The following is a 14,226-nucleotide window of genomic DNA, read 5'->3' as shown; positions in this document are numbered from 1 at the left end:
TGGGTTCCATTTGTCTTGAAATTTCTGCCAGATATAGCAGAGTGAGTTTTCCAAATGTAAATCTTTGTATAACATGAATGGCTCCAAAAGCCCCTGCGTTGCACAGAGCTGCAGTGTACACTTACATTCCATTTCTGTACCATTATGTATGGAAGGCATGTGGTGTCCCTGCTCATTATTCAGCCTGGCAGATCCCCACCAGCTTTGTTGGAGCAGAACATGTACACACTTGCAATCATTAGAAACCTCATTGCAGGGTTTGTTCACAAGCATCTTCTCCACTGCTCAGGTGCCTTATTCCACTTAGTTTTTGTAGTTATTCCATGTTGGGCACATGCAAGGGTAAGTGGGGAGCTTGTCAGTATTCACAGAGGAGAGTCATTTTGGTTACTCCTGTAAAGACTTGAATGGTGTCCTGCCTCATGCTCTGGCTGCTGCAGATCCCAACTGGGGGTGTGGCACAGAGAGGAGCCTGCCTTGGTCTCCTGCTGCCAGCCTGGGTCTCTGTCTCCTGGGGTTCCTGTGGAGTGAAATCTCAGTGAGGATTGGCACTCACACCTTTGTCAGGAAAATTAATCCACAAACACCAGAGGTTTATGTCCAAAAAGGAGACAGAGGAGTCCTTTTTGCTTTATTCGAATAAAGGGAGAGGCCATGGGGCATTCCCCTGGGATCTCTCAAATGTTTGGAGGACACAGCCTCCTTTTTATCCTAATTTCCCTCTCTCTTTCCCCATTGGCTGAGGTACTTGAGAGACACAGACTTCCTAGAACACCTGATACCTAAGATTCCCCTCTAATGTATAACCCTCCCTTTTAATTTTTAATTCTTATAGAATTCATGAGTTTTCCCCATTACTTCTTTCATCTTTCAGTATCCAATTTCATTTATCAGCAAGCCTACAATTTGTAAAGGCAAATATCTTTTTCCATTCATCAGTCAGTGGAATCCATCTTATTGTTTCTTTTATCTCTCAGTGCTAGTCTTACCTACCAGCAGACCCACAGCTTGTTTGTAAAGACAAATCCCTCTTTCCTCTCACCTTCAGCATGTGTCAGGCTGGGGACCCTGGTGCCAGTGTGAGCCCATCCCCAGCCCTGGCCCTGAGGCTTTCCCAGCTCTGTGCTGGGCAGGAGCTGCCCTACACAAGGATGCTCCTTTTGGTCCTGCAGTAGAGCCATGCACCTTGGCAGTGTCTCACCCACTGGTTCACATGCTCTCCATGTGGTTTTACTCCCTGGCAGCTGGGCAGAGCCTGGCTGGCTGGCTCAGGAGTTTGCCTTCTGCTGCCCATCTCTCCAGGACACCCCACTCCTGCTGTATCCCCGTGGCAAACTTGGCCAGCCTCTCTGGGGGAAGCAAATGTCTGGATTTAAAATCTGGATCTGCAGTTCTGAACACTGGGAGGGAGCTTGGAGCTGTGTTTCCCCCTTCTCACTCCTGTTTCAGCTTGTTCTGAGCTCACACAGGACTTTTGCGCTCCTCTACAATGGTGCAGCAGCTCATCTTTTATAGATGTATTTCCAGTTTTCCTCTGCCGAGTTTCTAGTTCCCTGTTGCTAATTGCATCAATCCACATTTCCACCGAGGCTGCAGCAGTGTCACCAACCTGTAACCTGTCAGATCCCCCCCAAATTCGATTGTTATTGTATCTGTGACGCTTTGGGCGCCTGTTCCTCGCTGTCTGCAGAGTGAGCTGGGTTTTGATCAAGTGCTTCCCTGCACTTGGAGCACACTTCAAGCTGCTGGAGGTGGCTGGATGCAAACACAGAGAGACAGTTGCCCTAAGAGCTGTGCTGCCTGTAATCTGGAAGCAAGATCAGTTGTCTCTTCTGCCAGGCAGCCAGAGCTGACGGCTCTGGGAAGGTTGGTGAAACTTCCCAAAGCCCTTTAACACTTGCTTAGGCATTGCTTCTTTCTCACTAAATAATGCACCAGGTGCAGGGCTCAGGCTGGAAGGTGCCTCTGAAAGGCTCCCAGCACCTCTGCTCTTGGACTTTTGGCATCACCTGTGGGGCTTTTCCCTCTGTCTGTGGTTGGACTCTACAGGAGCCTGCAGGTCTTTTGGGGGTTGTGACTTTTAGTGAGTGAACCTCTTTTTATTTTTGTTATTTGAACACCAAATTTCCCAATATTTTGTTAAGCATTCCTGATGATGACTGAAATTTGGGCTGCTCTGACAATCTAGTTGTATCACTGAGCAGCAGATTTTCCACCCTGCATTAGGGTGGGACATTTTCCAGCCAGCAGTGGCTCCTCTGGCAAGACTTTGCTGTGAAGATTCAGAAAAAGGATATAAGAGGCAGGGGTTTAATTGGGAAAGGAAAAGGGTGTTAATCACCCCCAGCAGTGATGAGTAGAGAGCTGGGGCTGCACAGGGCTCTGCTCTGCCCACCCCTGTGGCAGCAGCACTTTGCTGCTCCCTGATGTGGCAGAAACCCTCTGGCAGGTTTTCCAGCTGACAGTTGGGAGTTAATGAGTCCAGTTTCCAATCCAGATGGACAAGTGAGAACCTGCTCTGCCCAAAACTATCCAAATATTTACAGATTGCTCTGCAGTGGGGCAGAGCAGCTGCCTGCAGACTGGAGGGATGGAGCAGAGCCTGGCACTGGGCCTGCCATGGATCTCTGGGGTTTGCATGGATGTCTCAGGGCAGAGCTGAGAGCTTGGCTGCACCTTCAGCTGTGGTTAAAGCTCTGCCTTGCAGAGCTGAACCTGCAGTGACTCCCCAGTGTTTGTGCTGCCCAGAATAATTTCCTGAAGTGCCTGATTCTATCACAGTTAAAAACCAAGGAGCCATAGCTGCTGCTGCTGCTCAGGCTGCCAGAGTGAAGCTGATGTGAACATGCTGTTGGTGCTGCTTCTGCAAAGATGAAACCATCTTATGTTCAGCAGGGAGCCAGTGATACATTGCTTGGCATTTAAATATCCATGGCTGCAGCTCCCAAGCATCCTCAGGCTATCTTTGCTGCTCCTGCTTGTCACAGGTCTTCTCCTGTCTCATTTGCTGCTCAAACAAGGTTTTACACCTGTGGGAGCACAGATCTCAAGGCAGCCACACTGGGGAGGTGTTTTCAAGGCTGCTTTGGAGGACTTGCTGTGGAGAGAACAGCACTGAGGATGGGGAATGGCTCAGTCCAGTTTCATTTGCTGGCTAGATGAGCCGGCATTGCTTTAAGCTGAGAAAAGGTTCTTAAAGCTGGGGGAGGAAGGAGGCAGGAGGGATCCTTGGGCTCAGGAGTCCTGTCCCACAACCTGTGGTGGCTGCTGAGGGTCCCTTACACCTGGTCTGTGTGTCCTGCTGCTCACTGGGATGTCCTGAGCTCAGCACCTCTTCTAATTGCTTTGCTGAATTAATCACTGTCCAAACCATTGGCTTTGCACTGACCTGGACCTAACTCAGCCAGTGGTGGGCAGTCTCTGAAATATTTATGGCAGCACAGTCAAGGGAGGGCTGTGAAATACAGAGTGAAACCACCAGGGTCTGCTCGTTTTTGCAAAGTTTGACGTGTCTAATCCAGGAAACAGCAGCCTCATCAGATCAGCACAGATTTGCATATAGAGGGAAGGCAAATGGAATTTTTAAAACCTCATCTATACTAGATGAAATGCTTCTTCTCTGGGTTTCTTTATAGAATGACTTGTTAGTGATGTGCAGAGGGGGGAAATCTTGACTCTGGAGTTGTTATAATCTTGTCTGAGCAGCGACAGGAGAGCTGGAGGATGATTCCAGCAGCTGGGAAAGGCCAGGCTGACTGGAGAGCAAATGTTCAGTGCTTGGAAGCTGAGTTATGGTCCCTGGTAGCTCTCCCTCTGCCTGTTCTCAATCTCACCTCTTGCACAGGAGGCTTTTCATCTCCTAAGTGTATCTTGTGCCTGTCCTTTTTATTGCCAGCTGCCTTCAAGAGCTCCTCTCTCAGCTTCCTGCCTCAGGGCTGTCCCTTGCCTCTCACCTTCACATCCCAGGATGCTTGTGCCTAATTCCACATCCTTGGCAGAAGTGCTGGGGCTGAAGCTGCAGTGCTGCTCCTGCCTTGGGTGTGGGGCAGTGCCAGGCACTCCAAGCACATCCTCCATGCCCTGCTCCTGCTCTGGGGAAGAGGGTGGTGGTGTTTCCCTTGGGAAAAGGATGGGATTGGGGCTCAGGAGATGCTGGGAGAGGGGGTTCCCAGCCCTCTGCTCCAGCAGGGAGTGTTTGGAGGATGCCAGCTCTGGACAGGGGGACACAGCACACGTGTCCTTCCCTGCAGCTTGGCTTCAGCATTTCTGTAATGAATTGGGAGCCAGTTTTTGCCCCCCCAAATGCAGGTAAAACTTCTCTTCTGTCATTTCCAGAAGTGGAAATGGCACTGGTGTGGTGGAAGAAACCCTACATGTGGATTGCTCAGGTTTGGGGTGGGTTTTTGGCGTGCCAGGTCAGTCCTGTCCCTTTCTGGCTTGATGTTACTGGTTTCATTAAACAAACTGGTATCAAAAGGCTTTTGCAGTGATGCTCCTTCTGCCAAAAACTATCTGTGCTTCTGAGCAGCCAGAATAAATTCTGCAGCTTCTCTGACACGCAGCCATGGGCTGGGCTGTGGGGCACTGCCAAGACAAGGGAGCAGTGCTGTGTTTTCACGAGCCAAGCCATGGCCCCTGCTAGTGGTTTGTGGAACTCTGAGCCCTGCAGGGTACTCCAGGTGATCTGGAGTGGTCATAAACCAGGGGATGAGGTGCTGAGAGTCAAGCAGTGGTTTTAGTGCAACAGGAGGAGGCTAAGCTGCAGCTTTCAGAATAATTTCAAACTTCTCTTTAATGATGCTGAGGCTGCTGGTGGTGTAATAGCAGTAGACATCAGCAGTGGGAATCATTCCCGTGGTTAAATTTACATTGTTTGGTGGGGGAAAGTGCTTTGAAAGCAGAGAGACTGTTTCCCAGAGAAGACATCTCTCATTCCTTTCTTTTATCTCCTCCCTGCCAAGCTGGGGGTGCTGTGAGTGTGTGAGCTGCTGAGAGGTGCTTAAATGAGTGCTGGGTGATGAGGAATACCTTGCTGTGGTTTTTATGTGCAAGCAGGCTGTATTTTCTGCAATAACTCTAATAACCTTCGTGTGGCTGTTTAGAAGGATGAACCTCATTAAAGAAGAGGTATTTAATAACAGGCCTATTTTTATCTCTGTCTTTATCTAACAGTCTGCACATTTATTTCAAGCTTGTAACAGTGCTTTGGAAGAAAAATGTTTTCCCTCCTCTAAAACGTTTTGGCAGTGCCTCCAGCCTGGGTTATCTTGAATTTCCAGTTTGGCTGTCATCCCTCCTCCTTCCAAAGGCAGCAAGGCACACCAGGCTCCAACATTTTCCTTGGGTATTATGGGAACATGGTTTCAAAACGTGGGACTTGGGTCCCAGGGTCCCTGAAACAGTTCTGGTGGTTTGATCAAACATAATCACAGCAACTCCCTCAGGCTTCCAATGTGTGATCTTGTGTGGGACAAGCTCTGCAGGCATTGCAGTGTTTGCTGCAGGATGTGATTGACCACGGGCTCTGGGAGAGGCTGGCAGCTCTGGGGCTCAGGCATTCCTGCAGAAATTTATTTTTTTCCCCCCAAATTTGTCAACTTTATTCTGTAATTTCATAAATTTAACCCTGATCTAAAGATATCTTGCAGACATTGTGTTCTCTGTATTTGTTGTCATTTGCTGTAATCATGTACATCCCTAAACCACAGTTTTGCAGCATTTTATTTTTCTATAATTAGGGAGTATTTTGCATGGCTTTGCTCAGGCCCTTCCTCCCTGCAGTTTCCCCCATGGCCTGACTTTCTGAAACTTCCCCAGAGCTGATTCTGGGTGGGCAAGGACAAGGTCAGAGGCTTTTCAGGCAGTCAGCACAGTCAGATGGCTCCTGTGAGGAATATTTCACTTGCTCCTTCACAGTTCTTGCCTGCAAATTGTGCTCTTGCTCAGATGGGGCTCCAGCTTTTTTTTTTTTTTATTTTTTCCCTCTTTCTTTCCTAGGTTATTCAGTTTTCCATACATTTATTTATAGGTCACACAAGCAACAGGTTCTGCTTTTTCCACAGATCCTTCCAGAGCCACGTGCTGTGCCTGCTCCATTCTGGTGTAGAAGCACCTTGCTCCTCTGAGGAAAACTCAGAATATCCATCCAGCTGTCTTGACTGAGCAAGGCATTTTCTCTGAACCCTGCCCTCTGTTCACTTCAGAATCTGCAGGGAATTTGGGACATAAATTAAAAAGCTATTTGATGTTCCTTGAGGTCTGGAAGCTGGTTTTGCATTTGTTCTTACTTGAACGCACACTGAGACAAATGGCTCTGTTTTACTGAAGCTGCTTCCTTTAGCATCCTCAGGAAGCTTCTGAGTTAAAAAATAAATATGGCTCTGTTTTTCCAAAGCAAAAGCTGGGGAAAGAAATGTCATCTCCTTGGGTCTGTCCTGATGCTTTGTACAACTAATTCCCATTTATTGGAAGAACTCTTCCACGCCCAGATTCACATTTAATTTTTTATTATGTGTTTACATTTTGGAAGGAGTAAGGGTGGTGGTGGAAATTCTAATGAGGGACAACATTTCTGATTCCAAAGATCTTTCTTCAGTCCAGAGATTCTTTTTCCTCTCTCCTGATTTTTCTGCCTGCTCCTTAAGACTGCAGGAAGTTTTGCTTGGGTCATTCACTTGCAACAGGATGTTATGTGAATACAGAGTGAATGTATGCAGCCTGTCACTTGGAATTGCTGCTGCTCTGCTGCTGGAGAGCTCCCAGGGTTGCAGAGTCCTTGCAAGAGGCAATAACAGGAATGTGCCTGTGATCCTGCAAAGCCAGAGGAGGAACACAGAGCTGTGAGCCTCTCCCATCACTGCAGGTGTGAATAAATAGATCTAATCAACAATTTACATGTTAGCCCCAGACCAGGTGTTATTTTTAGGATGTGTCATTCAGCCTGAGAGAAGCCTCTGCATCTGGGGCTGGTGGTGTTTCTAAAAGCAGCTCTGAGTGATCACCCAAGTTGGATTTTAAGCTGCATTTACATTTTGATAGAATCTGCTGCTTTTCTTATCTGAAACAAAGCCCACCTGATCTTCATTAATTACACTATCATTTCACCTGCTAACCAGGGTGCTGCTAATTACACTTATCTCTCTGTTCTTCACCAGATAATAACAGAAATTGTTATCCCTGCCTGTATCTGGATTAGCTGGAGCTGTAAGGAGGTGGCACAGGGTGATGGGGTTTACAGGTGGAGTGAAGGTATTTATACTGTATTTATAGCCTGGCTGAAGGGAAGCTGGAGGAGTGGCTGCTGTCCCCTTGCCATGCTGTCATTCCAAGGCACTTCCACAGCAAAACACACAGAAATCACTGCTGAAACACAGAAAAACCTGGTTACTGCTGGGGGACTGGGGCAGGCCAGCTCCACAAGAGGGCTGGTGGAGTCCTGGGACACCCCAGAGCCTCCTGAGCACAGGGCTGGAGGTTGAGCAGGGGCTGATCCCAGAGGTGTTTCCAGCCTCAGCTATCAGGGACTGTGTGGCAGTGCCTTTCTTAGGACAGAAGATCTCATGGTGGCTTTTGTTGCCTTTTTTCATTCTGAAGAGGGTGAGAAATGCTTCACAGGATTTCTTCTGTGCCTTCTGCAGTGCAGGTGGTGCAGGCAGGGATGGAACAACAGCACCTTTGTACTTGTCAAGTCTCCATCCACACCCAAGGCACTGCCTGAGGCTCAAAAGTGATTTTCTTGCAGGCTTAGAACACACCACCAGCAGGGAGAACAAGAACCCAGTGCAGACCATGCTGCAGGAAAACAAAAACTAAATATGGAGCCATGGAGGTGCACACTGCAGTGGTGGCAGAGCTGGGAGTACTGAGTGGGGAGGTTTCCTGCTGCTCTGGCACGAGAACTCTGGTCCTCTCTGAGGATCTCTGGTTCTCCATAGCTCTCCCTGAGGATCTCTGGCTCTCCATGAGGATCTCTGGTTCTCCATAGTTCTCCCTGAGGATCTCTGGTTCTCCCTGAGGATCTCTGGTCCTCTCTGAGGATCTCTGGTTCTCCATAGTTCTCCCTGAGGATCTCTGGCTCTCCATGGGTATCTCTGGTTCTCCATGAGGATCTCTGGTTCTCCCTGAGGATCTCTGGTCCTCTCTGAGGATCTCTGGTTCTCCATAGTTCTCCATGAGGATCTCTGGTTCTCCCTGAGGATCTCTGGCTCTCCATGGTGATCTCTGGTTCTCCATGAGTGTCTCTGGTTTTCCCTGACGACCTTCGGCTGTCCTTGAGGATCTCTGCTTCTCCATGGCTCTCCCTGAGGACCTTTGGCTCTCCCTGAGCACCTTTGGTTGTCCCTGAGGATCTCTGGCTCTCCCTGAGGATCTCTGTGTCTCCATGCTCTCCCCAAGGATGTGCTGATGCCCAGAGCTTGCTGTCACAGCAGGCAGTACTTTCTGGTGGCTGCTCTGCTCCAGGGCTGTGGTGCTCCCAGGAGGGCAGGGCAGGGATGCTCCTGTCCCAGCAGGTGACAGGGCACTCAGGTACCACCCTAGAGCAGCTGCTCCTCCTCTGCATCACTTCCAGGGACCAAACTCCTGCCCTGCAGAGCCAGCACGGAGGGGGCAGCACCTGGGCAGCACTGCTTTAATAATTTATTAATGTTTAGTAATATTATTAATTTATAATGGCCAGTTCTGCCACCAAAGCTGTGTGCTGGCTGGAGATGTGTGTTTGGGGGAGGGCTGGCCTGACCATTAGCTTGTCAGGGTTTGCAGAACTGGCAGCTGGGGAGAAAACTGTTATTAAGTGTAACGTGGCACCTGGGAGATGGAAGCATGGGGAGACAATAAATACAGCCTTCCATAATGCCATTCCATGGTGTCACTCTTCAGAATTTATTAGGACTTAGCTGCAGCCATGCCTGCAGCCTCCTGTGCTGGAATCAGTAAATTGTGTTCATTATCTCCAGCACTTGCTCTGACCTGCTGTGTTTTACAAGGGGGGAGACACTGCAGGCGTGGGGACACAAAAAGCAAATCCAGCTTTTCTGGGGTTTGCTGGGACACCCCAGGCAGTGCTGGGCTGTGGGGATGCACCCCAAGTGTGATTTGGGGGACTAAGGACCTACCAAAATCACCACAGTTTCTGGGGGAACAGTGAAGGAGCTGGTTGAGGAGGGATGTCAGAGCACCTTGGAGCACACTGGCACATTTGTCACTCCACTGTGGGACCACTCCAGTAGCCTTGGGTGTGCTGAGGATGCTGGAGGTGGAAAAGGGTTCACAGGAGCTCCCTGAACTGCAGACAAGGGGATACTACACCCCTGTTTGGTATCCCCTTGCAGCAGCATTTTCAAATAAAAACACAAATGAAACTCTGCTCCTTTCTCCTGTTTTTTATCAGGATAAATCCCAGCAGCAGCAAGTTTGTGTAGCTTCATTCTTATCCTCAGCATTGAGGTCCAGGATGGAGGAAAACAAGTTCAAGCCCAACCTCCTGATAATTTATTGTGTTCCTTGTGCTTAAGGGCAAAATTTAAGTTGCCAAAAGCAGATGTTTGCATGCTCTTTTTTTAGCTCTCAAAGTACTTTCTGTGTGCTTGATTGATGGACGTCCCTGTTACATTAATAGCTGGGCTTTGCAGAAAGCTGTTATTACCAGGAGAATCTGGTGTGGGTTTCAGTTTTTCTTCTTGCATTGAAAATCCATTATTAATGTCTTTTTGAGGGAAAAAAAAATAAAAAAAGAGGTTTCAATTCAGGCATTTTGCTTTGCTTTCTCAGGCTTCTTCTCAACTGTCTTCACCGAGGTGCTTTTAAAATCAATATTACAAGTGTTTTTTGTATTTTACTGGGTGGTTGAGGGTTTCTGCGTCTTGCTATTGATTTCTGATTGTGCTGCAGGACATTTAAGTGCACACAAGTTGCTCTGTGATAGATAACTTCATATGTGTCTTCCTAATCATCACTGAGTTGCCTTCTGCCTGTTCCCTGGATGCTGCTGCTGAGCCTGGAAGGCACCAGGAGAGCTCTGGGTGCAATCCTGAGACACCAAACTTGTTCATTGAGTTTGGGTTTGGTTTTCAGTCAGACACAGGGTTCATGTGAGGCTTGGGGGGGGGTCTCCTCTTTTGTGTTTTGTGAACTTTGCAGAGTTCTGCTGCCCTGGCTTCTCAGGCAGCCTCATGTTCTGTGTTAGAGGAGTGTCACAAGTCCTTGTCCTGCTTTGTGTGGGGTGGTCACAATTCACCTTCAGCTTCAAGCACTGACCTTGTCTCTTGGGGCAGCTCTGCTGGCAGAGCTCAGCATTTCAGAGGTGCAGAGACACTGGATCCCAGAATGGTTTGGGCTGAAAAGGATCATAAAGCTCATCCAGTTCCATCCCATGCCATGGCAGGGACACCTCCCACTGTCCCAGGCTACTCCAGCCTGGCCTTGGGCACTGCCAGGGATTCAGGGGCAGCCACAGCTGCTCTGGGAATTCCCTCCCAGCCCCTCCCCACCCTCCCAGGGAACAATTCCTGCCCAATATCCCATCCAGCCCTGCCCTCTGGCAGTGGGAGCCATTCCCTGTGTCCTGTCCCTCCATCTCTTGTGAAAATCCAAATCTCCATGAAGTGATAGAGAAGCACAGACTGCATTTGGAACTGCTGTAAAGTTGGATTTGCAGAAAGAGACTCTTGGAGCACATCAGCACTGATGGCACAATCTGTGTGAGAGCTTGTTGGCACCAAAGCAGCCTGTGAGGAGTGACATGACTGTGGCCAGTGCAGGTGCTCCAAAGTGCTTCCATGGCTCTGGGTGGGCAGTACCAGGGGAAGAGCTCTGTGTGTGTGGGCACAGCCCCTCCCAGCCCCCCATGCCTGCCAGGGGCTGTGCCAGCAGGCAGCCTGGAGTGCTTTGGTGTGCAGGAACCTCTGCTGCTGGATTGGGCTGCTCCTCAGCTGGGCTCCTGGACCTGCAGGCATGGGGGCTGCACTTGGCTTCCAAGGAATGGTTATTGCAGTTTGTCTGTGCTGGGGACCAGGACAGACATTGGCAGAGGAGCCAGTCCCCTTCCCCAGGAGCAGCAGTGGTGGCAGTGCTGGCAGGGGACAGCAGGCCTGGCTGGGGAAGGGACAGGGATGTTCTGGCATGCAGAACAATGGACAGGCTCTGACCTTGCTGCTGGAACTCACTTAGCAATTCTGTTGACGTTCTGGAGACGAAAATATAATTCAGGCCACCTTCTCCTCCAAGCTGACCCTGAGAATCTGGGAGAAGAGCTACTGAATAATTAGGGGGACTACTTTTTTTTTTTTTTCCTTTTTGCTGGAGTTACTGCTCAGTGTTGAACTGTGCTCCAAAGTGTCATTAGTTCCCTTGAACTTACTGGTCCGAGTGTACTTAGCATTAATATAATCAGGTAAATTGCAGTCTCATTAATCACTGGGGGCTGCAGCACATCCCTGTCGTGCTGTTTTGTGGGTGGCTTGGCTGGTGGGGAGCCCCTGGCCAGGGCTGGAGGCTGTGGCTGGAGCAGTCCCCCTCTGTCCTGTGCCTGCTTTAGCTGTGTGTGTCTCACCCTGCAGGATCTGGAGCGTTTGCCAGCCCTGCCATGATTGCAGGGAGCAGCTTTGCTACCACAGAGGACAAAAAAGGACGGATTTGTCCCAGGGGAGCTTGCCTGGACCACATCCCTGCTGCTGTCACTCTGATTTGGGTCTGTGGGCTCCCAAAATTCAGAGCCCAGCCTCGTGGCTCTGCAGTGAGCACACAGGGCCCGAGCTCTTGCTGCAGGCTGTTTGGTGATGCTGTGGCTCTGTCTCTGTGGCAGAGCTCTCAGCCTTCCTGGCAATGTAAATTCTCCTGGCTGCATGCTAAAATTACACTGAGTTATTGATTTATCTTTGAGAGGATTTCCTTCCCGAGGGACATTTCTGGCTGTTGTAGTGATTTAGTTCTTGTGCAAGGGCAGGCTCCGTGGCAGAGCAGAGCCTCCCTGCTGCCCTCCTGCCCTCCCTCAGGCTTCCTCTGCAAGCTGATTTCTTTCCAAGGCTGGGACAAAGTTACATGGCTGTAAATTCCCTGTGACCACTGCAAATAAAAGGGCATTTTCAACTTTCAACTGCAAGGCTGGGAAAGCCTTTGTGCCCTGGCACCAGCATTACCTTGGGCATGTCTCAAACCCAGCTCCAAGGCTGGCACATGGGATGTGTGGAGCCATGCCAGCTCCTGGGAATGGTTTAGTTCCTCAGAGATGGGGTGATGGGACCAGGATCATGCTAACACTTCTTTCCTAAAGCTGCAGGGTCCAGCCTCTCTTCTCTTTCCTTTCTATTGACTCTCCATGGAGCATCTCTAAAAACTAGGCCAGGCAAGTTCCTGCTGGTGGTCCTGAGGAAGCAAAGCCAGTTCTCTTCTTCTGCCACCAGTTTTCTCACCTTGGCCCTGAAATCACACCCCACAGCTGGTAAGCACCATCAGTAGAAGGACCTGACCCTTCAGGACATGGCCAAATTTCAAATTTCAGTTTCAGCACCTCTGTGGCTGGAAAATGCCCAGCTCTGTGTCCTTGGGTGAAGCACGTCCCTGTGGGTTCCTGTATCCAACCCCAGAGTGGATTTGGCACTGACTCAGCTGCACACTGATAAAATGTGAGGCTGCTCATGTGTGTGGTGGTATAAAACAGCATCCACCAATTAGGCCCAGGGAGAACATCAATTTATTTCCCTGCAAACTGAGTGTGGCACAGCTCCTTCCTCTCCCAGTGATCTATCTGTGAGATAAAACACATCTTTAGTGTCTATCTTAAATACTGCAGTGTTGACAAGTTCTCTTGACAGAAATTAGGCTAATGTCCCTTACGACAGCGTTAGCTGTGGAAACAAGGCTTTAAATTGAAGCTGCTCAAAGCCCTATTCCAGTGCACTCTCCAAGGCATCTTCTTATTCCAGCTTTCATTGCCCAAATCTGTTCTCACTCTGCCTTGGCAGTGAGGCTGCCTCCTTCCCATCCATCCTGCTGCTCTGGCAGTCAGGCAGCTGGGACTGGGCACCTTGCAGTGCTGTCCTGGGCAGGGCTGGCCAAAGGACTGGGTCCCCTGGCTCAGGTTGGTGCTGGGATGTGGTGAGAGGAGCCAGCTCTGGGCTCAGGGGGATGGATGCTGTGCTGGGATGTGGTGAGGGGAGCCAGCTCTGGGCTCAGGGGGATGCTGTGCTGGGATGTGGGTGAGGGGAGCCAGCTCTGGGCTCAGGGGGATGGATGCTGTGCTGGGATGTGGGTGACAGGAGCCAGCTCTGGGCTCAGGGGATGCTGTGCTGGGATGTGGGTGAGGGGAGCCAGCTCTGGGCTCAGGGGGATGGATGCTGTGCTGGGATGTGGGTGAGGGGAGCCAGCTCTGGGCTCAGGGGATGCTGTGCTGGGATGTGGTGACAGGAGCCAGCTCTGGGCTCAGGGGATGCTGTGCTGGGATGTGGGTGAGGGGAGCCAGCTCTGGGCTCAGGGGGATGCTGTGCTGGGATGTGGGTGAGGGGAGCCAGCTCTGGGCTCAGGGGGATGGATGCTGTGCTGGGATGTGGGTGAGGGGAGCCAGCTCTGGGCTCAGGGGGATGGATGCTGTGCTGGGATGTGGGTGAGGGGAGCCAGCTCTGGGCTCAGGGGGATGGATGCTGTGCTGGGATGTGGGTGAGGGGAGCCAGCTCTGGGCTCAGGGGATGCTGTGCTGGGATGTGGGTGACAGGAGCCAGCTCTGGGCTCAGGGGGATGGATGCTGTGCTGGGATGTGGGAGAGGGGAGCCAGCTCTGGGCTCAGGGGATGCTGTGCTGGGATGTGGGAGAGGGGAGCCAGCTCTGGGCTCAGGGGATGCTGTGCTGGGATGTGGTGAGAGGAGCCAGCTCTGGGCTCAGGGGGATGGATGCTGTGCTGGGATGTGGGTGACAGGAGCCAGCTCTGGGCTCAGGGGGATGGATGCTGTGCTGGGATGTGGTGAGGGGAGCCAGCTCTGGGCTCAGGGGGATGGATGCTGTGCTGGGATGTGGTGACAGGAGCCAGCTCTGGGCTCAGGGGATGCTGTGCTGGGATGTGGTGACAGGAGCCAGCTCTGGGCTCAGGGGGATGGATGCTCTGCTGGGATGTGGGTGACACCAGCTGACACAGGTGAGCAGAGATGGGATCCAAGGCCATCAGCTGCATGCCCTGCCAGCAGCACAGCGTGTCCTGAACCGCTCCCACCGGGAGCTGAGCTGGCAGGAGGCAGTTTG

The 14,226-nt window shown here is 50.8% G+C and overlaps 1 protein-coding gene across 3 annotated transcripts in view; it reads left to right on the top strand.

Moving 5' to 3' along the window:
* SIL1 (SIL1 nucleotide exchange factor) overlaps positions 1-14,226 on the top strand; it is a 93,491-nt gene that overhangs the window by 24,835 nt on the left and 54,430 nt on the right. The gene's annotated exons all lie outside the window — the stretch shown is intronic.

This window comes from Oenanthe melanoleuca, chromosome 13, assembly GCF_029582105.1.
Source record: "Oenanthe melanoleuca isolate GR-GAL-2019-014 chromosome 13, OMel1.0, whole genome shotgun sequence".
Lineage (NCBI taxonomy): Eukaryota > Metazoa > Chordata > Aves > Passeriformes > Muscicapidae > Oenanthe > Oenanthe melanoleuca.
This window is presented reverse-complemented; position numbering and strand designations above follow the sequence as displayed.